The 25,024-nt window shown below is 37.3% G+C and overlaps 1 protein-coding gene across 1 annotated transcript in view; it reads left to right on the forward strand.

Annotated features, from left to right (window-relative positions):
• The window catches only part of PPP2R2C (protein phosphatase 2 regulatory subunit Bgamma), a 208,659-nt gene that overhangs the window by 1,197 nt on the left and 182,438 nt on the right, over window positions 1–25,024 (forward strand). The window lies entirely within an intron of this gene.

Consider the following 25,024-nt stretch of genomic DNA (forward strand, 5'->3'; position numbering starts at 1 on the left):
TCGCTCACTTAAGGTATTTAAGGTTTGTTTCACAAACGTGTTGAAGTGATAAAGCTACAGATCTTGCCTTGGGGCAGGTAGATAGACTACCTGTTCAGGGTCTCTTTTAGCTTTATTATCTGTGATTCTGTGGGATGTGAAGTTTTGTGTTATGTCTTGTGTTTTGCTGTTTGGAGAAGTGATTTAAACCCCAGTGTACTAATAATAAGCTACAGCTTGATCAAGGCTTTGGAGTAAGTTTATTTCCCTGCCCCCCCAATTATTCCACGGTAGTTTACATTTGAAGGTATATTTAATAACTTGTATACTAAAGCATTTCTCAAAATATGTTGTGATTTTGTGCCTAGATTAATTTTTTTTTTCTTTTTGTGAAACTGCATACCAAACCAGATGTGATGACGATAGGTGGGGGTGGAAATTACATCTGTGTGAGGGAGTGTAATGAGTGAGTGACAGCATTTCTTAGGCATCATAGAACATTGAAAACAAGCTTTAGGTTGGCATTTACTTTCATTTAAAGATTTGAATGAGTAGAATATGCTTCTTAACCTTATTTGTCTGGGTAAATACCAGTATTTCAGCACTGCTTTGAGACTGTAACATTTTCTTTTCAACAGGTGTTTTATTCCTTTAATTTTTTTGGGGTCATATTTTGTCATATGACATAATTTTTAAAATTAGTTTGCTAACCCTGACTTCAGTTCTCTTTAACACTGGCAACTTATGGATGCCCAGTTTTACTCCATGACTTAAATGGAAATCTTACGTGTTTTCTCTTCTTTACTCAGCATGGGAATATGTGAAATTAGGAGAACAGGAAACAGGCTGAAGCAGTGTAATTTGGTCACATAAGCTATAGAATCCAAGTCATCTGCAGGTAGTAAACCCTGTTTATGTTAATGAGGTTATATATATAACTATGACATGCGTTTTCCAGAATACATGTTGTCTATTAAATGCCACTGATATCTAGGAACACATACAGCAATATAATCAGCAGACTTTGCAGAAGTGAAAAACAACATTTAAAAGAAAGGACCACTATGACAGGTGGCTTGACCTCTTTTGCATGCCAGTGTTTTGGATAAAGTCCAAACCTTTTCCTTTGCTGAAGTTTGCCTCTAAAATAACTGAAATTACACAGAGCCAAACAGAATCCTTAGCTTAAAATGGATTGTTCCTATGACTTCCAATGCAGATTTTTTTTTTCTGTCATTACGCGAGTTCTTTTTACTTTTCAGAAAGGCTACAACTGTTGTGATTGCAGCTGCATTGGTTAGGACCACCTAACCAATGGACAGAAGGACTAATTAATCTCTATTAAATATTATTGTGTGTTTATCTATCTAGATATATATCTGTATAGATAAACATTTATGTATTAATATTCTAAGTACAATGAGACCTCTGGGCACCTCTTGGTGCTTTTGCTATTGAATACATTCAATGGCCTTGCGGTACTCTGTCAGTTAGACTTCAGAATTGTGTTCTGCAACATTTCTGTCTTAGACTAGGAAAGAAAATTATTCTTTTTCCAAAAATAGATGTGTTAGATGAAAAACATTGATTTACATAACAGAAAAGCAAAATTGCAAATTTCAAATGCAGGGAAAAATAGAGCATAGTAAGTAAAACATCACAATCAAAGGCAAGATAATGATATTTGATTTAGTCTTGCTGCCTTGAAACAAAACCGTATTTCAAATATTGCTACTTCTATAATTAACGTCTAAGTGCAAAATATGTTTTATTCATGCTAAAGATCTCAAAGCACTTTTCTCACATTAAGTGCAGCCTTACAAAAGCTGTATGAAGAACAGTATTAGAGTATCCATTTACAGGCTAGCAAAATAAAATACAGAAGTTAAGGATGTGATTTTTATAGAAGCTGAATGTCAGCTATTAAGCAGTTAGTACTTGGGACTTCTGAAAAGTCAAATGTTGTACCGTTTGCCCAGACTATCTAGTGGACTGTTAACAGGACGGCTTATTCCAGACACTTTGCTTTAAATTCCAAATCACATTAACTTCTTGCAAACTTTGTATAAGTTAAAGCATGTTTGAAATAGTATATGCTGTGAATTCTAAGCTGGCATTATGTTATTCTAGATAGCATTACATTCAGTAACGGCTGTATGGTTAATGAAAAGATTGAGTCAAAAATAATATTTTTAGTTTTCACTCTTAAAGTCAGCTCATCAGAGACTTGAAATTGGTTTACAGTGTAAGTTTTCTTTTCACCCATTTTGTAACTTTATGCTCTTGCGTGGCTGAAAGCCCTGTTAACATTAGTGCCTTGTGAATTGTGATGTGAACTTTCCTGTCACTTACCTTACACTGCTCTACCATTCTCTTTTATTTCTGAGTAATTTGAAGAGAGATTTATTGAGAAGATGAATAATACACTATTTTGTTGTAAAGGTACGTTTGTACCATTTGAAGGAACTATGAATATGAATTTAATCACTGTCAGGTTTACCTCCAATAGCTTTTTGTTTACTGTAGTTTTCAATCAAAGACAATAAGTCTGGATTTAGTTCAATACTGTCTTTTCCATTATTACACGAATTCCATGGAAAGCAATGTGATTGCACAAGCTTACAACTGAAGCAATGTCCTTGTGAGTCATGCCTTCACTAGGAAAGTCTAATTAAATAGGAAGTCTCCATCTGTAGATGCTTTTGCATCTCGGTTGTTTTTCGGCTGAACCAAACAATTGATTTTTCCTTGGTTTCTTATAAAAAGGCGTGGCAGCAGCTCTTTTCTTAACACTTCACAGTTTGCCAACATTTCTTTTGAAGTATGATGACCATGAATGGATGTTGTATTTCCAAGAGGTCTTATTTGGAGGGGTATGCTTTACAGTTCTGGGCTCCCAGTTGTCCAATTTGGAGATTTAGTGAAGTGAACTGTGCCTCTTCTGCACCCCACAATTCTGGGTTTCTTCAAAGGAAACCAAGGTGCTTGGAAGGGACTGGTATTCCCCTGTCTCACCCCAGCATACATTTAGGACACTACTAGCTTGCATACAGCACTGCAAGGTGTGTCACAGGGCTCGCGTGCACCCTAATATACCCTCTGACGCCATGTATGTGGATGATACTGTTATTCCAGTCCTACTTCATACATCCCTGTTTATACGTTCAGCAACTCCCTGTATTTTATCCCTCTTTATTTTACAGTCATTCATGTTAGTGTTTGGTTGGTTATCACTGATGTCTGGGAGCTGCTGCAGTGCAGGGAAAGGGCTCCTGTCTGAAAAGTGTTATCATCATACTTTGTTCCCATTATGACATCATATGTGGCTGTGTAAGACCAGACCCAGTAAATGACTCTTTACAAGAAAATGTGGATATTTGATTATACTTCTATTTGTTGCTGCACAATTTGATGTTAAGTTTCAATATGAAAAGTTCAGCATGATAGACAAAGAGGAAGGATTACAGTATACTGAAATTCTATTTATTCATATGATAGCTTTACTTCTAGTGATTCTTATCTTCAGTAATAGTCCATTTTGTGATATTTTTATCTATTGTTTATGGAGTCTTTGTTTATACATGGCATGGGTTTTGTAAGAATCTTTCAAATATTTCTGTACATTACTATAAAAAAAGACTTCTTGCTTGACAATAAAATACTGGAAAGAATATGTACTTGTTATGAAAAGCAAAAGGTGAGTGGCTTATTTACATTTCTCATTTGTTGTTTCCTAATTTTGTGTTTTGATTAGGAGTTGGTTTGATTTTTATGGAATAAATTGATTTAATTAAGTACATTAAGATGATTTAATTGCAATGATTTAGAAAATCCTTGCTTTCATAGAGTTTCTATTGGAACTTAATATGGGTGCTAGAGTGTGTTTTCGCCTAAGAATCATTAAGTGTAATTTGACCATAAAACAAATACTTTGTTAACACTTTGTTAATTATTTTCTTTCGTAAATATCTCACTGAAAATGTTAGCTCCTTTTCAGTAACATGAAAAGTGGTGTTGCTGTTTAGATGAAGCTAGAAAAACAGACTAATCTTTTTTTTAACCAGGTTTTCAGGTTTTCCTACCCTTTTCAAGGACTCCTCTTCCTCCCTCTAATACGCTGTACTTGTTTAGCTAATTCTCTGGCTCTCTGATGCCAGAAGTTGCAGCCTTCATGATCTCAGTTTCCAGGATGTGGTCTTCAGCCAATTGCCTTTTTGCTCTCTAATCTCCCATTGATCCTTTTTCTTTCCTTCCAGTCTGCCCCTTTTTAATATCTTTACTTACATATTCAGTCGGCTTTTCTAGTTTCTGTTGATTTCCTCAGCTTTGGTTTTGCTTTACCATTGTTCTCTGTACATCTTCTTTCTGCTAAGGGAATTGTGGGGGGTCTCCGTCCATTGACTGTTGCAAAGTTTGGCAAAGGGGTCTCCCCTCTGTGTCATCGGAAGTCTGCTGTTTGCAGCAGGTGCCTGCACAGCAGATCTTAGCTCTTTTCCCTCTGTCTCTCACTATTTCCATGTCTACAAGGCTTACCATTTTATATGATCCTTTCAGTTCCATCCAAATAACTCCTGGCAATTTTGGTTTTATCTGTGCTTGAATGATCAGAATTTCCTTGGGTGTTCCAGTTGGCCGCATACTTTAAGATGCAGTCAGTATACATATCATGAAAGATGAAATCACACTGTTGCGCACCTGATTATGTGGGTATTAGCAAGTCAAAAATCATGCTTTCAAGTTATCATCTAGACCAGAATTTAACAGGGACATCTTTTATGCTCCCTCTTTCTCATTAAATAAGCAATAATTTAATTTATGTTGTGATTTTGTTATCAATAATAACACTGATGAAGTAAACAGTAATTTCATTGGGGCCACAACTTTGCCATTTAGACTAATTTTTGTATTTAAGTCAAACATTCAGCTTGAATAGTGATGGACAGTTTAAAGAGTATAGAATTGCTTGTGGTTCCAGCTGAGATACAGAAAAATCACCAGGTTTTCACAAAGCCTCCTCTTCCATTATAGGTCAAGTCAGAAAGCCAGGGTTCCTTTATGGAGCTGAGTTTTATACAGGGGTAGAGAGTACCTGTTTTCTGATCTTTCCAATTCCAGTTCATACATGTGTGCAGAAATTGCCCAAGCTGTCTTGGAGAATGTCTGAATAGCTGATGTGCAAAGAATTTTTTCCTACTGTGCAGTTTTTTTCTGTATGAACCTGTCAAAGCTGGAAGAAATTCTAAGAAGATAAGATTCTTCTGTTTCAAGAATTACAACCCAGAAGCTTAACTTCTCCAAATATGAATTCAGAAGTCATATTGCAGGCCATACAGGTGGGAAAGTGACCTGTTATTAATATTCTTATTTATCAGTTCTTTTCTGTAAAATGCAGTAAAATGCATTTTTCAGTAAAATGCAGAGAGATTTAAAGCAGATATCAATATCTTTTCTTTTGCATGTTTGTACTGTCTGATGAAAAAATTCCAAAATGATATCAAACTATTCAGGGGTTTCAGCTACCTTTCTCTTCTAGTATGCTATTCGGATATAAACTCCTTATTCAAAATAATGGTCAGTAGGTCACATCTTTATAAGTCTCTTCCCCAAATCATAGAATCATAGAATGGTTTGGGTTGGAAGGGATCTTAAAGATCATCTAGTTGCAATCCCCCTGCCATGGGCAGGGACACCTTCCACTAGACCAGGTTGCTCAAAGCCCCATCCAGCCTGGCCTTGAACACTTCCAGGGATGGGGCATCCACATCTTCTCTGGGCTATCTGTTCCAGTGCCTCACCACCCTCATAGTGAAGAATTTCTTCCTTATATCTAATTTCAATCTACCGTCTCTCAGTTTAAAGCCATTACCCCTTGTTCTATCAAAATAGTGAAAGGTATTATTTACTAGCCAAATTCTGCATCTTGCCATTTAAGTTGGATTGTCATTGTTTGGTGATCCAGAAGAGGGAGCTACCTCATAAATTTCTACCAGTTTTGAACTTAACAAAATCTCTTAAAAACACCTCATGGATTTTTTTTTTTTTTTTTTTGAAGACTGAATCCAGAGATTTCATGTAATGCCTCTTTGGTCACTCAGTTCATAGTTTGCTGATTTCTAAGGACATCCTTAAGAGACTTAGTTCTTTGATTTCCTTCAGTTTTCAGTATCAGTTCGGTGTTTGTCTTTAAACATTGCGTTTGTATAACGCCCTAAAACCTTTGGTTGGTATAATGATTGCAGTCCCGTTTTAAACATAGATGTTTCTGACTAGCATGTCATGGATGTTTATAGACGTTTTCTGTAGCAAGCAGGAAGAACTTTGTGGTGGCTGGCCTTCCTCAGTGAAACTCCATCTGAGATGGAGGTGGCTTCTGGGCCATTTTACTTTTTTTTTCAGTGTAAGGGGCGTTTCTTCTGTTTGTCCCAGTAGGCGGATACAGATAGTATTTTGAAAATAGCAATATATAAGTAAAATAGCAAAACGAATGTGCACACTATGATACGCTTTCTCTCTCTTTCTCTCTTTCTTTTTAGAACTGCAATGCAATTTATAGTGAGTTAACATAGCATTTATGGGCTGTAAAAGTAAAGGACCATGGGGTACTGGAAGAAGGCATTATAACATGTACTTATTAAAACTTGTACTGATGGTCAGGAAAGAAACGAGGCTTTTCTGGGCATATTTTAAAGTGCATGATTTAGCTAGGTTCTCGTATTCCTTGGTTGGTGGAACTCTAGATTGCTACCTGCTGTAATGATAAATAATGTCAAAGCTATCATACCTCCAGGTTTATTGTTGGTCGTTTTGTGTTAAGAACTGATGCAGTCATGTGACTTCATTTCCTAAAGTAACTAGAGTACTGAGAAACAGGTAAGTCTTTTTCCAACTGAATACGTTCCCTGTTTTTTGTCATTAAGAGCTAAGGAGGATGTTCTTAGTATTATGAAGCTGTTTTTTGTTTTTCATCAAGAAGAGTGAATACAGCACTGTACTGCTTATTTCTTTGTGGGTAATCACCCTTATATATTTCATGTGAATTTTGAGGTGTCAGTGGAGCCTTCTTTTTCTGGAGATAAATACAGGATAGTAAAAGTCCTTGCAGTGCCACTGAAGGGTGAGAATGAAGCATTTCATTTGCTATTAAAATTGAATACTGCTGCATGGGGTAGTATCCTGCTGTTGACTTACTTCAGATTTCCAATTAGTAAATCTCTAAATACTATGGCTTTCATGGAAAGTACCACTGGATTCCATTCATACCTATATGTGGTGTTGTCATGTGGCCTCCAGGTTACATATGCAAACTGCTCTGTTAGAGCATTTAGATGTTACATTAAGAAGTCGTGTACAACATTCCCAAAGTTAAATGTACCACCATGAAGAACTCTGTGGCTTGAGTTATTTTGTAAAATACTTTTGAAAATTCTTTATGTATTTTTTACATGCACACAAACGTACGCGCGCACACACACACACTTTTTTGTTATGTTCATGCAAGATTTGTATAAAAATCAAAGAAAGTTAAATTAGATCAATGTACATGTGTTTGACTTTTTCTTCCTGCAGGAGGGTTCAGAATAAGTACATAAATAAATACTATTTGGTTTATACACATAATATTTTGCACGTGGATACATGGCTATTATAGTTCAAATATATAATGTTTTAAAATACTTATATGTTCTTAAAACTGATGACCTATTTGTAACTTCTTAAGTCTTTCATTAAATAAAATTTCTTTTCAGAACGCATACGTTCCCCAGATGTTTTGGCTATGTTTATTTACAAGCACATTTTATAGAGGCTCATGTCACAGTGGATAGAGTTGACAGTTGGGCTGATTGCAGGAATATGCAAAATGTTAACCTCATAAATCTTTCTCCACCTATCGTATTATGTAATTTCGACAAAATATTCAGAAGTATGATGTAAGAGACAGTTCCATTATTTTAGTTGGAACCATTTTGGTATTGCAGTTGAAGATGATGTATTCAATTCAGAGACAGTTATGTCTAGACACTGACAGGGACCACTGAGTTGATGTTCTATTCATAGAGAGGGCATGTGTCATTCAAAAGGGAGTTGTAAAACTATTATGGACAGTTGCATTGTTAGTGATGTACTTTTCCATTTCAAACAACTACCATAACTAATTACCATATTTAGTAGAGTCTTCCTGGAATCCTGAAATGAAAATAGCTCACAATTTCTTTGGGAGATATGAATTATATTAATATTCCTTCTCTTTATACTTTATACTCCTGTGTTACGAGTAGACTCAAAGATGCAAAGTGGAAGTGTTATTCTTGCAAATATTAATGGTTTCTTGTTAGATCTGTCTTATTGAGTAATCTTCATGATCTTTGAAATATTTAATACAGAGGCTGTTTTTTGTCGATATCTGTTTTTGTCCATCAAATAACTTATTTTTGAAGGTTCTCTGATAAGCTTTTATGTTAGCATTATAAACTCTGCTTTGAAATTGAATGTTTATTCTGGAAATATCCCATGCTGCAGATTTTGTTTATTTGCAAGAAGCCCCGACTTGGAGTCCTTCATAATGATATGCAAAGTAGATATAATCAATTTAAAATAAGAATGAGCTCACATTTTAAGAATAATTCTTATTTTTCATGCACCACAATTTGAAAAATTCAAAATGGTTTTTTTTCCCTTGAGGTTTTTCATGTGAACAGATTTTTTTGTTTCTTAAGCTTGGCAAGCTGCTACTGTAGGTGCCTACTGTCTCCTCTATTCTAAATCAGGAAAGCACAGCCATATTTCACTTTGACTACTTTTCCTGGGTTTCTTAGAGATTTTGCACCCTAAGAACACTTCTTGCCCTAGTAGAATGTCCACCTTTTCTAAGTAAGAGGAAGCTAAGGTGACCTTGTGGGTCTGCCAAGTGCATTGAGAGTGTAGCTGTGCATTGATGTTTCTTCAGAAAGGTGCCACCGTGCCTCAGGAATGTTGTGACTTTATGTTGCTTTTTGATTTCCCCTTTTCCTCACGCTCCTCCACAGTAATTAAAAATCTTACTTAAAATGTAATACCTATGTTGACTTTTCTGGAAGTAGCAACTATGCAATGCAATTTATTTCAATTTAAGAAACCTGAAATATTAACTTGGTATTTCCAATTTCTAATCTGATGATTTTAGAGGCATAATTGTTCAGTGACAATTAAAAAAATACACAGAGGTGTGTTAAAGGACTGACTCTTTTTCCTGATGATGTCAAAACATAAAATGTACTAGTGGGGAAATGGTAAAAAGAATATTTTGGGTCAAGGAAATTGACCTCAAAGTTTGAGCTTCTTGATTCTACCATGAGACCAATCACCTCTGCTAAAGAACATCTCCAGTAGCAGTAAGAGGCTGTCTCTCTCTCCTATGCTGAGGTAAGTCTCTGTAGCAGCTTGTGACCTATATTACACATCAAATGTCAGTCCTCAATACTCTCATGGCAGAAATCACTTCCTTTTACTGGATGTTCATAAAGTACCCAGAGCAATGCCTTTGCTGACTGGGGCTAGGCAATACTGACTTTGACAGCCCTGTCACACTTGCAAAGCACGCTCACTTACGAAGAAGCTGCAAAGCATCTGGCAAGTGTGTGTATATATATATATCCTCTCATCAAATACCTGAAAGAAAGCATGTACTCAAACCTTGTGGTTAAAAAGTTGAACAAATAAAGGAAGATTGCAAAACCCAAACTTTTAATGACATCATTGCATACTCTCTTTCTATAGGTACCCTGCCACATTTGACTCATAGGTTTTATGTGGCTCTATTTTACTTTTTGAGTATGCAGTGTGAGAATAATTAGAGCTCTGTACTTCTCCAGACATGGAGCTGTGTGTTTTTTCTTCGGTAAGAATAGTTAAATATGTAACCATCCATGTAGGTTCCTTTTTGCTTTTCGTGGAAAAAACCAGCAAATGCTTACCTATGTTAATGTAACATTTGAGTTCAGATGATAGCACAAGTCAAGAAATTCAAAGATATAGTTCCCACAGCAACCATAATTCAACCTCATTGCTGTGAAAGCACAAAAGCCCACACCAAATACCATGCAGAATACTGCATATATGCAAGTGTGTGAGATACAGTTGCTAGGAGAGCCATAAATTTTAATTTCCAGAGGTATTTAGATTCACATTTTATATCTATTATTATTATTTTTTGGATTTTATTGAAACAGCGCAGTAATGAAAAACTGATGAAAAGAGGCCAGTTGGATTAGTGTATCTTTTTGCTTTCTTGCAATGTACAAACAATAGATTATATTACTATCTCTGCCTTTTTGTTGGGTTTTCCTTTATTTCTAAGTGAGTAATACTGAATGTGAAATATAATCTGGCCTGCTTCCTTATCTGATTCTATTTTTTCTCTTTGTTTAGCCCTATTCCTGAATTGCAGCTAATGAGGTCTATTCATTTGCCTATCAAGGATAAATAAACCAGATATTTATCTGCATGTAGTAATACATCTTGTTATTCAACCACATCCATAGCTTAAGGTTCCATTATAAAATATCTCAAAGCATATGGAATATATTTCTTTTCAATATCTATTAGGATTCTTTTGGTTTCTTTGTTTGCCAGCTAAGTCTGCCAATTCCTTGATTTGGTCATGTTAGACATGTTTCATTATTATCACAGTTAGCGAAGAGGTAGAAGCGTCCTTGTTTTGAAATTAGAAATGTGTAAATATTTCAACTATGGTAGTTACTTGGCACAGAAGATGTTTTATAAATAATATTTACAGGATTTACAGAAGTTGGTTGGCTGAAATATCTATATGATATATTTCACTTAACCTTTCAGATCTGGCCAGTGGAGAGAGAGACTATGATGTTTGAAGATTGGTATATTAAGTCCCATTCACACGGGTGATTATTATATCTATAGGCTGGATTGAGCATTCATGATTATTTGAAAAAAAAAATTCCCTTTGACTGAGGCATATGCTAATACCTCATAATTTATTTGAAAAAAAATCACAACGTAACTGTATCTCACCAGTCATTAAAAAAAAAAAAAAAAGGGAAGTGACACAGGATAAGGAAGGTTAATTATGAGAGTTTCTCTTCAGTAAACTACAAAGAATTTAATTTGGACTTCATCTAGTTTCTACTGGACTGATTTTTCTCAGCCCTCCATCACATCTTAGCCTGCAATATGAGCCCTTTTACAGACAGTCTGGGCAGAGCTGAAAGACTGATTGGATGTGAAAATGTTCTCCTTGGGAAATCCTTGGATCCTGCCCTTCCTAGATAGTTAGGCAATCTGCCCTAGGAAACCTGTTTTGACAGTGCCTGTTATCTCTGCTAGGCAGAGTCCTATAGGGACTGTACAGCCTACCTCAAAGCCAGGGTTAGGGGAATTCACTCTGCAGCCCACCACCTTCCCAAAGCTTTTATTGTTCTGTTTCGTTTTGTTCAAAAGCTAGTTATGAACTGCATGCATGTTATTGTACATGTGTTTAAAATAAAGTTGTTAGTTTGTATGAAATGCAGATTTTCTTGTGTAAGAACTTATGAACTGAAGTTTGAACTCCGTCTGAAAATTAAAACAAAACATTCCCATGGCTCAACAATTTGTTAGTAGATACACACAACAAAAGTAGTTAAATTCTGGCTATCATCTGATCAAGAGTTGGTCTAGTCTTTCCACAGGGACTTTACTGTTTCTGAAATGAGGAAGGGGACTGGGAATTGTGAATCACAGGAATTCTTCAAGGGGCGAGCAGAGTGCTGGAATTTGAGTGGAATTCCGGGTAAAAATTCGATGCACAAGGCTGTATGTACTGCTGAAACCCCTTCAATAAAGTGAATACTTAGGGTATAGGTTTTGCGTAAGAACTGTGTTGTGATCATAAGCTTGCATTGACATCCTCAAGACATTTCTTGCTGCAGTGTATCTCGCTAATATTTTGGGGCTTTCCTAAAGTGTGTATAGTTACAAGGGTGTTTTTATTTTCTTCTGTTTATCCTCTTACACCTAGTAGTAGTGGTGTTAGTATTTGAATTGAAATAAATAAAGGCAAACTTCAGTGGAAACTAAGAACTGCATTGGGATGATTAGCAGTAACTGGAAAACAGCAAAACATTCCACTTGAAATTGAGCTATTGCTAGTAAATAGTAATACATAAATAGACACAGAGTCTAGAAAACACTAAGTTTACGTTCATGTTTCATTACAAGTTGATTAATAACGTTGTTGCTGGATGATTTGGTGCAGTGATATGCTGTTATTTTATACAATTAATCACTCTGCTTTTAGGCCGGGGAAGTGAAATGTGCAGTCGATACTGCTAGGGATTGCTGGTGATCTTGGCGACCTCATTTTGTTTCGAGGCGATGGGGATCCTGTGGGAGAGAATGGCTGAGCGGCGAACTGCTTTCTGTGCAGTGGCAAAAGTTCCTGGTATTGTGAACAGGGTCATAGTTTCAACAGTTACTGCCATCAGAGGAGAAGGTTGGTGTAACTGTGCCAATGTATATATTTTTCCTCAAGCATGTATTGTTCTCTGTGGTGGTGCATTCGCGACACCCTCGGTGCGCATATGGCCCCAGAGATGTGGATTTCTTAATGGAACGTAGGACTTTGATGAAAGCGGATGGCCGTGTCACCTCGCAGTTCTCAGTGGAGAAGAAAACCTTCCTCAGTGGGATTAAAACCATCTGCTTGTGTCATGGGCTGTTAGGTGTGAGATATGATTTGACTTCCATTTATTAGCCGCCATTAGTAGATGGAGGGTTTTTTGGTTGTTGGTGGTGTGGAGAATACAATGTCCCATCTGCTAGGGATTTTTGTCATTTCTCTTCATTTCAAAATACGTATTTTTGTCAATTACAATTAGCTGGAAAGAATTAATGAAAAGTTTTTGCAATTTTTCAGTTTAATTTTTCAGAATTTAAAGTATTTGACATCTGTCTGCAGTCATTTATTCTGTCATCCAGTCAAAACTACCACAAAGATGTTTGAATTATACTTGTTAACTCTGATAGAAGTTTTCTAGAGGGGTTGGTAGTGCTCTGTTATTGAAGCTGGCAGTACAGTTCCTTTTGCATGATTGTATTTCCAGTTTCCAATTTTGACTAGCTCCTAACCATTGAGGCGAATAATAATAAAAATAATTTCTTTTTCTGGGTTTGCCTCAGGCTGATTTTTCACAGAAAATCAAAATAGATAGTCAATAGATAGTCAAAACTATCTATTTGGCTTTGAGCATAAGCCTCACAAGAAAATGCCTGGTATCCTTTTGTGCATTAAAAAAAGAAAGAATTCCATCAACCTTTCCTTCAAAAAGCTCTAGTACTTTCATGATTTGAAGCAGGAACATCAATTTGACAAGGTGAATATAGTCAGTTGACTATATTCAGGAGTGTCTTTCACTATCTCTGTGAATACCCACTCTGCTTGGACCAATTTATAAACCTCTGAAAAATCACAGTTCAAATAATCTCATTTAAGTGTTGTTAGAGGTGGGTGGATAGATATTTTTATTTATTTATTTATTTTCCCTTCTCCTTCTGGCAGTTCTCTATACAGTGAATGTTTCCCAGTGCAGAACTGAATTGATCTTTCTCTAATTGCAATTCTGGTCTGATTTGGATCAGAGGTGTTTTTCGGTATTAAAGTCCTACAGCTTTCTGTTCTCTCTTTTGGATGGCGTTGGAGCTTTCTGTCTGCTGGAGGGAGGCAGAGTAAAGGAAGAACCTCTGTTTTGACACAGAGCAGGAACTGGCTGTCAAGAGTACCCTGGAAAAGGAAACTGGGGAGAAGGAATGGACTGGCAGTGCGGAGCTCAGGTGGAAAGGAAATCAAAACTTACCAAAGCAAATGTGGAGGAGACTTGTAGTACCTGGTAGTCATGGTTATGTGCTGGAGCTGCCTGAGCAGAGTCTGGGAATGGGGTGAAAGCACAGGATTGGGGAAGGGGCATTACTAGAAGGGGAGGAGAGACTTGGAGATCAGTCTCCTGCAGAGCCTAGAGTGCAACACAGCTTACTTGAGTACTGCTCACTTTTGATACTAGAAATCTGCATGGCATCATTGCTAGCATCAGAAGTGAAGCAGTACTCAAGTAAGTAAGTGCTCAAGTAAGTGCGTACTTCAATAAAGTGCTTGTGGACCAACTCTTCATTAAAAGCACAGACTGATAAGTTTCTGTTGCTAACAGTGACCTCCTTGGTTCAAGAGACAGGGAATTTTCCAATAGACTTTACGATTTCAAACTTGCAGGTGATCTGTGAAGGTGCTAAGTTTCCTGTCATCGAATGGAGTGTGTTCGCTTTTTTAAGAACTTGGAAGTTTTATACCTTTGAATACCTTTTAAGGAACACTTCGGAATTGTCATATCAAGCATGCAGTTGCCTGTGCAGCCTAATTTAAATGCCCTATGTGTACGCATTGTAGTATAATAATTACACGATGAGTGCTGTTTTAATTTTCACCATGTTGAGCAGATGAATTAGAGTAGTGAAATCAAGAAGGCTGTTCTGTAGAAGCCCTGTCTGATCTATTGCAGGATGTGTTGTCAGCAAAGTAGTTGATCAGCGTTTTGGAGAGCTGGAATCTATCACTGTCCCTGTAGTGAGGTTTCTGTGTAAGGTGAGAATCAATGCACTTTTAAATGTGTTGTCCCTAATCATGTGTTTTCACTTTTTAGATATCTAGGTTGGGATGCTGAATTGCTGAGTAGGCACTCTTACAACTGAAGTCAGTGGAAATCTGTCCGTACAGAAGGGTATAAACAATATAAAATATGTAAGGGATTGGGCCACATACTGAGTAGTATGGAGAAAACAAGACAACTGCAGGTATGACATTAAGTGAGCTATATTCATTGTGTGTGTTGAATAAAGTAAGGTAAAAAGTTTCAGATTATCCCAGCATCTACCAGTCACAGAGGAATGTACGCTCTGGCATTTCATAGTTTCTGATTGTTTGCATTTGCACTGCTGGCGAATGACTTCTTAAGAATTGTGTGTATGAGGGAGAAAGAGGAACACTTCACATAATTAAATAAAAAAAAGTCAGTGTTTGTTTTGATGAAGATGGTTTGGCTTTACAGAAACATTTAGCATGAAAAAGGGTATATTAAAGAAATAAACTGAAATAGTTATATCTTCCCATGTAGTCTCTTAACTTTTTTTCCATTTGCCTTTAGCTACTTGGAAGGTCCATACAAATACAGAAAAACAACTGTGTGAACACAGAAAATAAAAATGAAAGGTTTTGAATAAATACTCACAAATTGCTGTAAAAGACAAAAGTAAATGAAAGGGATATAATTTTCACAAGTCTATTTCAGAAATAATAATGTTATGTCATTTAAAGTGGTATTTTAAGTCAAATTCAGGCATCATGCTTCACAGTAGGCTAATAACATTTAAAGTTTGGAAAATCTGAACTCATTCTCCATTCATGAAATTCTAGCTTCTGTTCCAGTCTTGAGGCTTTGGACTCATTTCTAACTGAATGCAAAATGGAACTGAAGTTAGAGATGAATCTTTGGACTTAGATGAGAAATAAAAACCTTATTACTGGGTTCAGGAGGTTGGCATATCTTCTTTTACAACAGAGTGTCTCCATTCTGCAGTGGTGAATACTTAATACATCCAGGAGTGTGAGTAAAGGATCTGAAAACTAAGATGCAACATAGCACATTGACTAATACCTTATGAAGTGGTATAAACAATTTAAACTAAACTTATTAAATTAGCGTTGCTTTCCTATTGTGTTTTTTCACTTGATTGCTAATTTTCAAAATTCAGTAAATCTCCATGGGTATCTCTGTCATTATTATGAAGTCACAAGATTCGATTGTAATTGTCTGTGGCTGATAATAATTAATATTTGATAATAATTAATATGCTTTTTAAAAAAAAAAGGAGAAAATCTTTAAAAAATGAATTCTATCCTAACGGGAGTCAATTTAGAACCTACTGAATGCTACAGTAGAACTTTCATGAACTTCAGTATGAGTAGAAATCTGGCTTTTCATATCAATTCTTGCTAGTGAGCCGATAGCTGTTTTTCTGTAGGGAACAGTTGTAACGTATTGCTCAAAACCGTGAAGTAGTAGCTGCTGTCTTTGTTCCCCTCTTTGGGGTGGGATTTGGGGATATAGAACATAGATACTTCTCCTTTCTGAAAGTACTGAAATGTCTGTTAAACCACAGCTTTTCAAATCATCCCAGAGGAGATTTGCTTAGGATTTTTTTTAATACATGTAGTAGATGACAAGTAATAAAATCAGAAGGCTTATTTGTTGTATTTTTATGGTTGAGTCTGTCATATCATATTTTCAGACTTGTCAGTGGACAGTCAGCACTGCCTGAAGTCTCAGAGGTCAACATCTGAGCACTATGGAATGGCTGTTTGTGCTGCTGATTGTAGAGAGAGGACTTAGGTTGCATTATGATGATTTACGTTATTCAAACGGGAATTCTGATTGCTACAGCTCAGATGACTTATAACGTGACAGGCTTGTCATGTATTTAATTATTAGATGTGCTGATAGAAAGAGCTGATGTGACAGAAGTGTAATATACCACAACCAGTTCTGCAGTGCAGGACGTGTTTGCTCTTACCGAACTGTGCTGTTGTGCTGGCCCACTGGGTCCCTTTGCTAGCCCATTCTGATGCGGCTGATCAGCTAATGGGAGATTTTCTCTGTTTGATTTTCCCAGATCAGGTGCAGTGATTTGGCTTTTAGCAAAGTAACAATACATTATGTATAGAAGGAGAATCTAACTGGTAGGAGGTGAGTATGTGGTAAGGTTTAAGCTGTGTGTCCTTCAGATACTGGGAAAATACAGCAACAGATGTGCAGGATTTAAACTGGTTATTATTCTAGTGCTGTAGATATGCACAGATAATTTAAATGTCATTTTTACAGTGCCTTGAGTAGCGAAGAGTTTGATCTTTTTCATCTTCTACAAATATCTTTTGATATTGCATTTGGTTTTTGTTCTTGTATGTTGTTGGGTGTTTGTATTCCTCAAGGCATGTTTTTTCTGAATTACATAAATATTTGTTTAGAATCTTATGCTTTATTCTCTCTTATTCTTCAATCTTTTTCATTCTTTATTTACTATGGTTAGAACTGTGCCTATAGCCCCTTCTTTTTTCCATATTGGCATGTAGAAGATGTTACCTTTTCTTGAGTCCATCATAGTGACACTTCTACTCAACAGTCAACATGGTTTCTTTTCTTTATTCTAAGTCCTGTGAAAGTACAGTTTCAATGGTATGGGCTATTGCAGGTCTTGTGATATGTACAGAAAATGGAAACTGCTGACCTAAGGCTGCAATTATTATACATTGTAACTGACTATAAAAATATTTAAACTTTTCTTGAAGACAGGATTTCTTTGCAGGCAGATAGGATGATTAAAACCATATATAATGAATGTATAAAATAAAATAATTGTATTGAATTGAATGTAAAAAAATAAAATTTCGTCCAGCTCTATGAAATCCTGTCAGTCTTTGGATCCAGTTGAGATATATTGTCAGGCAGTGATATCTGTGCCCAGATGAGATGGGCTTTGTGCACATAGACCTCCAGAGGTGAAAAGCAGCTGTGCCAACCCACCACCCCAGTCACATCCAGCTGCTCAGTATGATTCAAATTCCTGATACGCAGAGAAATCTAGTCTAATTGTAACTTTAATGAGCACTACTCTGACATTATTTAAAACTTCCCTCTCAGCATGATACTGTGTAAATATACATAGTAGATTTTGTGCGAAGACTCAGGGCTTAAGTCTCCAGACTTTTCTGAGTACACTGGATTTCAAGGGCAATTGTCTGCTTTCGCTATCATGGTGTTTTAAATATCAGGGACAACCTTTAGTAGATTTTTAAAATCAGTTATTTTTAAAGAAATAGCACAACCCTTATTTTATATCTTTTTTCTATATATACTGTGTATCTCTGCAGCTGTACTTTTTTTTTTTTTGTTTAAAGAAGTGGTGTGCGCCTTCAGCTTTTCTTGGTTTTGCACAGAAAGGGTTTGCCATTTATGCTGGTTGGAGGAAGAATGTGCACTCTTTATTCTTTAGGGAAAACTCTAGCCATGTCTAGCTTGAAGAGTCATTTAGGCCTGCTTATTTGGTGCGCGCACTGTGCCTTGCCTTGAAATGTCTGACAGAGTCATCAGAGATCAGGCAGGTGAAGATGTCCACAAAAAAAAAAGCAGCCCTTTGTGGATCTGTACATTTGTTTTCATATAAAAAACAAAATAATTCCACTCAGGGCTAACAGTCTTTATAGCAATACTTACAATTCTATCTGTAGGCATTATCAAAGTCTTACATTAATTTGGAAAATGCTTTTTTGTTGCTTTTTTCCAGTCCTTTTATATAGTATAGTAATCTTCTGTGGATAAACATGCCACAGAATATATATTTAATTGTACTCTGTTGTTTTTTCTCTTAGTTCTATCATTTGTCGCTTGACTAGACATGCAATATTTTACTGCATTGATTGCAGTTTTTCCATAGGGATATTTATGGATAAAATTTAGAAAATAGTCTATAGTTGTAGATCAAATGTAGAGAATGAGTGGAATAGATACAGATTTTGCAGTTTTTGTTTTTGTGTAATTTAGATTTCATATATACAAATTAGGAAAACATTGTTATACTACCTAGGGGAGATGCGTATAAAATTAAAGTGTTGGAAATGTTGTGCTCAGTGTAATTGCAAATTGTCACTACCTGAGAGTTAATGTTTTTATTAGACAACTTTAAAAAACAGCGTGAAATTGATAGTAACTCGTTATTGAAGGGAAGTGTTCAGTAACTTTCAGGAAAATTAAAAAAACCCCACACGCTTTGTTGTTGCCATTCTGTGCCAGAGAAAGTACATAGTTAGGAAATATCGGTTACTCTGTTGCTGACATTGTTAGGGTATGTGCAGTGAGTGACCTTTGATGAATTAGAGGCTATAGCTGGACTATTTTGATGACAGTTGGTATGCATTTGATCTATCTGATCTCTAATATTAAAATAATACTAAGATAATTTAAAAATAGTTAAAATTTGAAATATTTATTCTGCTTTTTGTTTCACGTTTTCATTTATGAAAGCTTCTGTTGGCGAAGTTGTCACTTGTTGCTTTGGTGTCACAGCACTGAGCTTTCAGAGAGGCACTGAACATCAGAAAAGGGAAGTGATTTTAACAATTTAGTCTGGCCTGTTTCATAACACAAACTGTGGATTTCTACCCAGTGACTGCAGCTTTAAATGAATAGTTTTTGATACAGCTAGGGAATCATTATCTTTCCATGAAGACAACTTTTAGGCCCCAAACTACATTATTCATCCTACTTTCAGTGAGAAATGGAGATCGTAATTTCATGGGGAGGCCTGTGTGGGGAACAGCAGTCCTCCTGTAAGTTGTAAGTTTTATAACTAAGGTCCTTAATGAGCAAACTGGTGTTGGCTTTATTGGGAATTTGCTTGAGTGAAAATGGAAAGGATTTGGCTCATTTACTTTCAAGTACCTAGGTGTATAGACATCATTTTTAGTATGTTAAGATGCTTTATGACATTCCTCTTTGCTTTTATCCTTTTTTTTGTTCTGTGTACATCTGTTCACTGTAATTGTACATCCTGGATGCTTAATTGAGCCTGATTCAACAACTGTTGCTCACATTGAGTGGCCCTTTACTTGAATGAACAGTTTTCATCCATAAAAGGAGAAATCCAGTTCTGTGCTTCCTCATCAGTTAAGGATACCACAGCATTTTAAAATCCATTCTTAAAAATTTCTTCCGCTGTAATGCCAACTGATAGAGAGTGTAACTACTGACAGTCCCCATATGCCACACTCTGTTTCTACATATTGTACACCACATCTTTGTGGACCAGCTTAACTGGCATTATGATTACCTACTCTTCTTTATCCCATTTCTCTTTTGTTATGTGCTTAAAAAGTTACTCATGTATGTGTACATATGTGACTCAAAGAACTGTGTTGTGACTGTGAAGTTTATTTGAAATGTTGTCCTAATAAAACCTAATAAAAAATGATGTTTACTTCCATAGGGATTGTTCTGAAATTTGGAACATATGTACTACATAGCTTCGTGTTGAAGACTGTGGGAAAGTTTCATGTGATTTTAGAATATGTTCGAGGCCAATTTGTAAAATAACCTAGTCTGTAGATAGTATGTGTTTATTTGGAAATTCTGTCTGATCTCAAGCAATAGAACATGGAGCTGCAAATCATCTTCCAAGAAAAGCCCAAACAACCTTGGTGCCTCTGCCAGATATCTCTGATTATAAGCCAAAATCATCATGTCTTTGCCAGGAAGGTCATAAAACTCCTTCTTGTCAGGCTTTTGCCCACAGCTTGACAACAGAGTGCTTCAGAGCTCTCCCACAAATGAGTACTGATTTTTTTTTTTTCTTTCCTTACCAAATGAACTTCAGAAATTAAATGAGAGATTTAATTGCTGTGCACTGAAGCCCTTTGCACTTGCCTTAGAGCAACTTACTGAGGTATGGAGGGGGTTTATTTCATGGAAAATGCCTTTTCCAGTCTCATCTCTGCTACAGAAACCTATCACCTCTGGTTCCAATTCTAAGCATTAGTATAAAAATTTGAGAAATGCGACGTGAATGCAACATCTGTCAGCATTTATCAAAGTCTGCTAGTCTAGCTGATATTAAAGCCATATGATGATTTCAGACTTGCCCATATTGGGCCAATAGGGTATTAAGGAAGAACTGTGCTAGTTTCCTCATAACCACATCAGTGCATTAGGTATTAATCATCAGATGCCTAAATGATTTTTTTTTTTAAGTAACAGCTTAAAGGATGTGTGCTTAGAGAAGCCCAAAGCTTCCTGTCCTGTCTGTATAACCGTTTGTCAGTTTGCATGTAGAGCTTTAGTTCTGTATTTGAATTTTAGAAGTTGAGAATCGAGATGTTCTTAAAGTGGTGTTGTTGACTGTATTTTCTTGGCCTAATCTATCAGTGGTGTGATAACTGAATCATGTGCATAAATTAGCTGTTCTAAAATGAGAAAAAAAGCCTTGTACAAGCTGAGAGGGTTCATATTGCTATTTCTCAAGCATGTTAAAAGGAGAAATTGCACTAACCTGTTTTTTATAGTTCAGTCTAGCTACTTTATGTTTGCACTCAGAAACCAATGAATAAATCATAAGTGTTATGTGTGTGTTAATCTAACCAGATCCTCAAGGAAGAATAAGTAGAGCAGCTGTTATTTTTACAGCTGTAGCTCATAATTTGAGTGCTTTCCATTTAGCTAAGTATTCAAATGCTGTCTATTTAAATATAGTGCAGGATTTAGACTTGTGGTAAGTGTATTGATACAATACATAAAGCCTCTGCTTTTTTCTAAAGCTCTAATTTTATATCTGAAACTAGCTTTTAAACTAGTTTAAAATTAACTTGTACCGTGATCCGTTTGGAGAAGGCTTATGTCTTCAAATGTCTCTGCAACGCCTAGTTCAATTGTCAAGTTGAACCTGTGAGTTACTCTCTCAGAATAAGTATTATGTAAAAATGTTAAACTCTGGCTTACATGCAGATCTCCAGTCCAAGGGCACAGCTTCACTGAATTGTCAAGACCTTTGTTCACCGAGTTGAATCTGTACATGTTAAAGAATTGACCTCGTAGATATTAAGGGAAGTCTAATTTATTCTCCACTAAGTCATGGATAAGTTTAGATAGGTACAGTGCTTGCTATTTTGCATTAGGAAATGGTTGTGTTGGTCATTTCTTTCACATAAAGAACAAAGATTTCGGCATTTTGGCTAGGCTTTTTTGTTTCAGGACTTAGATGGTGACCCTGCAAATTGATTTCCCTAAAAGCTATTTATGAAGGAAAATGAGATAATCTATATGTGCCACATATGGTAAGTAATTACTGGTTTATTCAGATGATTTATGTATAAAATATTGTTGTTAATTTTCTGTTTAATATTTAATTTGTCTCAAGTGAAACTTGTTGTAAATGCCTTATGAAAACTCACTTTCTAGCTGTGTCCTCCTCTCTCATAGATACTGCATTTTTTGGTAGTACATCCAAGCTTTTAGAGTATCAGTTATCAGTAACTCTTTGTGGTAGAGATAAAATGCTTGTGTGTGTTTGAACAAAAAAGAACAGGCTTAGAAACAATTATGGCAAACTAAATTTTTTTTACTGAAGTCAAAGGAAAGAAACAATTCATTATCCCAAAGATGCAGTGTTGTGACCTGGCACATTGGGACACTAGAGAGGTTTCTGTTTTAGTTTGGCAGGTGGTCGCATTAGGGTTATAATTCTGCTAATAGTCAAAGAAAGGTTGGGAACTATAAATAAAATCTAATTTGCTGGTGAACATGCTACTGAAGTACAAATATTCTTTTTAATTTGGTTATTTGGTAGTCCTCTGTTCAACTGTGTACATCCTTTAAATATAATCAGTAATTCTTCAGTTTGTAGAAACTCTTTATGTAATCAAAATGAAATATTGTCATGATTGCTTTTGAAAGAAGAAGATTTAGAGCTAGGAAGGAGGGAGAAGGCCCTAACATTTCCTGTGGCTTCCAGTAATCAAACAGGTAGCACGAGCAATTTGTTGATGAGTGATGCCCTGTATAAGTACACTTTATGCCCAATTAGGTAATGACTGTGTATCACTTTATCAGTGAAGGGAGGAACTATAATTGATTTCAGAGGGTTGGTAGTGCACTCTGAATACCTTTAGAAGATATTTTTATGCTAAGCTCGTGAGTCGGTAGCCCCAGGAAGAGCTTCACTGCTGATAAAATTCTGCCTGGGACTCTCTTGCAGTATAACACCATAAAGTCAGCTTTGCTGGCTGCAAATGCTGTGTTCCTCCTGTTTCACCGGGCTGGGGGAAGCTGGCACCATCAGCTGCCCTGTCAATGAGGGGGATGACCTAACTGTGATCTTCCCTGTGCTTTTCTGTCCAAGTCTGTGCACACAACAAAGTCCCTTCATATCCTGGCTCTTTGTGATTATTTATTAAGGACACACATGCACATTGCTGGAAGTGCTAGATGTTTTCTAATTAGCTGTGGAAAAAATCCTATTATTTTGCATAGCTTTGTGTAGCTGTGCTTCAGTTCTTTGGAGTGATAACTGTTTGTGTTCCCTTGAGTAACTGTGGAGCCCTTGGCTGCTTCTTGGCTGGCCATTTTGTTTGATTGACCCTTCTGTTTCACTGCACTGGAAGCCTTACAGCTTTTAAGCATCAATACATATGAATCATAGAATTATAGAATAGTTTGGGTTGGAAGGGACCTTTAAAGGTCATCTAGTCCAACCCCCCTGCTGTGGACAGGGACATCTTCAACTAGATCAGGTTGCTCAGAGCCCCATCCAGCCTGACCTTGAATGTTTCCAGGGATGGGGCATCCACCACCTCTCTGGGCAACCTGTTCCAATGTTTCACCACCCTCATCATAAAAAATTTCTTCCTTATATCTAGTCTAAATCTACCCTCTTTTAGTTTAAAACCATTCCCCCTTGTCCTGTCGCAACAGGCCCTGCTAAAAAGTTTGCCGCCATTTTTCTTATAAGCCCCCTTTAAGTACTGAAAGGCTGCAATAAGGTCTCCCTGAAGTCTTCTCTTCTCCAGGCTGAACAACCCCAACTCTTTCAGCCTTTCTTCATAGGAGAGGCATTCCACCTCCCTGATCATTTTTGTGGCCCTCCTCTGTACCCAACAGAGGAGGACGTGGACTCCAACAGATCCATGTCTTTCCTGAGGACTGAGGGCTCCAGAGCTGGACGCAGTCCTCCAGGTGGGGTCTCACCAGAGTGGAGTAGAGGGGCAGAATCACCTCCCTCAACCTGCTGGCCACGCTTCTTTTGATGCAGCCCAGGATACTGTTGGCCTTATGGGCTGCGAGTGCACATTGTCGGCTCATGTCCAGCTTTTCATCCACCACCCCCAAGTCCTTCTCAGCAGGGCTGCTCTCAATCCGTTTCTCCCCCAGCCTGTATTGATACTGGGTGTTGCCCTGACCCAGGTGCAGGACCTTGCACTTGGCCTTGTTCAACCTCATGAGGTTCAAACACGCCCACTTCTTGAGCTTGTCCAGGTCCCTCTGGATGGCATCCCGTATCTCAGGCGTGTCAACCACACCACTCAGCTTGTGTCTGCAAACTTGCTAAGGGTGCACTCGATCCCACTGTCTATGTCATTGATGAAGATGTTAAACAGTACCAGTCCCTGTGGGACACCACTCATCACCGATCTCCATCTGGACATTGAGCCGTTGACTACTACCCTCTGGATGCATCCATCCAACCAATTCCTCACCCACTGGACAGTCTGCCCATCAAATCCATACCTCTCCAGTTTAGAGAGAAGGATGTAGTGGGGGACTGTGTCAAAGGCCTTGCAGAGGTCCAGATAGATGACCCTTCCCATGTCCACTGATGTAGTCACTCCATCATAGAAGGCCACTAGGTTGGTCAGGCAGGACTTGCCCTTGGTGAAGCCATGCTGGCTGTCTTGAATCACCTCCCTGTCCTCCATGTGCCTTAGCGTAGCTTCCAGGAGGATCTGTTCCATGATCTTCCCAGGCACAGAGGTGAGACTGACTGGCCTGTAGTTCCCCAGGTCTTCCTTCTTCCCTTTTTAAAAATGGGAGTTAGGTTTCCTCTTTTCCAGTCAGCGGGAACTTCACTGGACTGCCACGACTTCTCAAATATGATGGATAGTGGCTTAGCAACTTCATCTACCAGTTCCTTCAGGACCCACGGATGGATATCATTGGGTCCCATGGACTTGTGCACCTTCAGGTTCCTTAGATGGTCTCGAACCTGATCTTCTCCTGCAGTGGGCGGCTCTTCATTCTCCCAGTCCCTGCCTTTGCCTTCTGCGGCTTGGGTGGTGAGGCTTGAGCACTTGCCGATGAAGACCGATGCAAAAAAGTCATTGAGTACCTCCGCCTTCTCCGTATCCCATGTAACCAGGTCTCCCATTTCCTTCTGGAGAGGGTCCACGTTTTCCCTAGTCTTCCTTTTATCC

This window comes from Calonectris borealis, chromosome 4 (assembly GCF_964195595.1).
Source record: "Calonectris borealis chromosome 4, bCalBor7.hap1.2, whole genome shotgun sequence".
NCBI lineage: Eukaryota > Metazoa > Chordata > Aves > Procellariiformes > Procellariidae > Calonectris > Calonectris borealis.